The 2,798-nt window shown below is 41.4% G+C and overlaps 1 long non-coding RNA gene across 1 annotated transcript; it reads left to right on the top strand.

Annotated features, from left to right (window-relative positions):
- Positions 1 to 284: 284 nt before the first annotated feature.
- Positions 285 to 1,254, top strand: LOC140134081 (uncharacterized). Its single transcript, XR_011856073.1, has 2 exons — positions 285 to 478; positions 782 to 1,254. It is a non-coding gene; the product is annotated as an uncharacterized lncRNA (long non-coding RNA).
- The last annotated feature ends 1,544 nt before the right edge of the window (positions 1,255 to 2,798 follow it).

The following is a 2,798-nucleotide window of genomic DNA, read 5'->3' as shown; positions in this document are numbered from 1 at the left end:
CAATAAAATGCCCATGCAGCTTCCACTAGTAAAGAAATGCCCATGCAGCCTTTTCTCATAATAATATTCCCATGCAGACCCCAAGTAATACAATGCCCACGTGACATCCCCCAGTAATAATATACCAAAACAGCCTAATCCAGTAATGAAATGCCCATGCATCCTCTCCTTCATGTGCAATATAGAGGGCAGACATGTGTCCATGCGCTCTGCCCATGCACATATGGTGGTGTCACCACTGATGACATCATAGAGTGTGTGCAGGCAGAATGCATAAACACGTCTCTGCTTACTCGGTCACAAGTGAAGCTGCAGGGAGAAGAGTTGTTGTGGGAAACACCAGAGGAAACCAAAAATTGTGCTGATAAACTCGGCTTTTACTATAGTATATATCTACTGCCCTGGAGCATTGAACTTTGGACATTTGAATATTTCCCCTATGTCAACTCAGCACTTCTTACTTTATTTAACATCAAGGGTAAACTTGCATTATTCTATAGTGTTTTGTTATAGATGTTCTGTTTTTTTTTATTACTTTAGCTGTATAGACTAGTAGAAAGAGTTAATGAACACTGAGAGACATTTCTGACCTCTGATTTCTGTATCTCTATCTGACTTGCTTACCAGACAGCAGACAGCTTGACATTTAGAATGACAGGTTCTGTCTGGAAACTTGTTTACACTTTAGAACCCTAGAATTTTATGGGGACTCAATGTAAGTCTATGGGAAAATGGTTTGTCACTCTGTTTGCACAAAATGTAACCTCTCCTCCTCTTGTAGAAAGTATATAAGGAGTCCTTAGTGCCTGTAGTTAGGAAAGAGATCTTTAAGAAGAAGGCTGCCAGTGTACCAGAGAAAACATAAGAAGAAGCTGAGACGGGCATATTCTTCCATAGATCCTGGGCTCCTACTCTGTAACCAGCCTTCTGAGAAAGAAAGAGACAGCTAGCCCAGTCCTTTCCTCAGCATTAACTCTTCTTCTGCCAGGGAGGATATTGAAGAAGTCAGCCCTTTGATTTTCTTGCATTGTCTTGCATCTGAATTGCTTCTGTAAAGAAGGAAACTTCACTGTAGACCCTCTGGACTTATTAAGCATTGGGGTGCACCATGCCTTACCATCCCTTCCGGAGAGCAGCAAACGTGGTGACACCTCGATTATGCCTGGCGGACCCAGCATGGCGTTGAGACCAGCCCTAACCTGGGCACTGCATATATACGATATGTGATTAAAATAAAAGATTAATAATATTTTATGGGATACTTGCCTGGAAAACATTGTAACCATATAAAAGAAGGAAGATGATTTCATATGCCTTTATTTGCCTGCATGTTTACACAATTAACGTGGTCAAATAAAATAAAATACATAATTTTGGTTTTAATATGAGAAAAATGAGGGGAGATATAGAAGATAATTCTCAAACCCCTGAAGGGTGGTTTTCCCTGTGCTCCACTTCTGGAAAACACCTTGGAGGCTGGAATTACGAGATGCAATTTTATTGTAAAAGTGCTCCTCTTTTCAAGACGTATAATAGAGACGGAGATTTTTGTATAGCTAAAAATGGTGACTAGCACATGCTTCATGGGTGGTACAACAGTAGGATTTACACATACAAAGGATATACAGAATATACATAGAAACATTAAAGATATAATCATCCATTAATCAATATTTTGTTGAGGTTTAATTGATTATGGTAGCTCAGGGATTCTCATCTTTTTGCAAATCTAACAGACTTCCCTGTATGAATGGTTTTCAGCAGCATCACCATAATATCTGGTTGCTGCTACATGCACATGTAGGGCTGATGTAATGCAAAGGCAGCAGATACAAACTCATTACTTCATCTGCATCAGCACTTGAGGATACTTTACTAAAGAGAATAGAATTTCTCATTCACTCATTTGAAGGTCCTTATCTTTGTAGAAATAGCTGTTGATGTCACCACTGAAGATATTTGTGTCTTTTATTTTTTTTTATAACGGTATCGTATATACTCAAGTCAACCCAAGTATAAGCTGGGCCACCTAATCTTACCATAAAATACTGGGAAAACCTATTGACTGAAGAATAAACCTAGGATGGGAAATGCATTGGACACAGACTCGCAAAGTAATGAAATGCCCAGAAGCTTCCCCCAGTAATGAAATGCCCCATGCAGCCTCCCACAGTAATAAAATACCCAGCAGCCTCTCCCACTAATAAAATACCCAGCAGTCTCCCCCAGTAATGTAATTCTCAGTAGTTCTTCCCAGCAAAGAAATGCTCCATGCAGCCTCCCCCAGTATTGAATGCAGATGCAGATGACATGTCTGGTCCGGGACTGTCATCGCGGACAGGCAGCAGCAGTCGCAGTAAGACTCGATGCACCAGTACCACGAGTCTTACATTCTCCCAGACTGCCGGCGTTATGACGCAATTTTGCAGCAGCGCATCCATCACCTTGCTCTTCATTCTGGACCCGAAGAGCTGAAGATAGGAGGACGTGCCCCAGGGAGAGAGTGTTTATAAAAAGATTGGAGGGCAAAGGTGGACTCCGGGGGGAGGGGAGTTAGTTTTTATAAAAATAATGGAGGGAAAAGGTGGCCCTAGGAGGGGCAGCAGGACTTATAAAAATAATTTAGGTCAAAGGGGGCCCTCGGTGGCAGTATTTATTAAAAGGACAGAGAGCAAAGGTGGCCCCTGGGTGCAATATTTATAAAAAAGAATGGAGGGCAAATGGGGCTCCAGGGGCGTGGTATATTCACCCCTTGTGTATATGAAATGGAAGGGGTTGGTGTATTATATATATATAAA

The sequence above is a fragment of the Engystomops pustulosus genome, chromosome 5 (genome assembly GCF_040894005.1).
Source record: "Engystomops pustulosus chromosome 5, aEngPut4.maternal, whole genome shotgun sequence".
NCBI classification, from domain to species: domain Eukaryota; kingdom Metazoa; phylum Chordata; class Amphibia; order Anura; family Leptodactylidae; genus Engystomops; species Engystomops pustulosus.
This window is presented reverse-complemented; position numbering and strand designations above follow the sequence as displayed.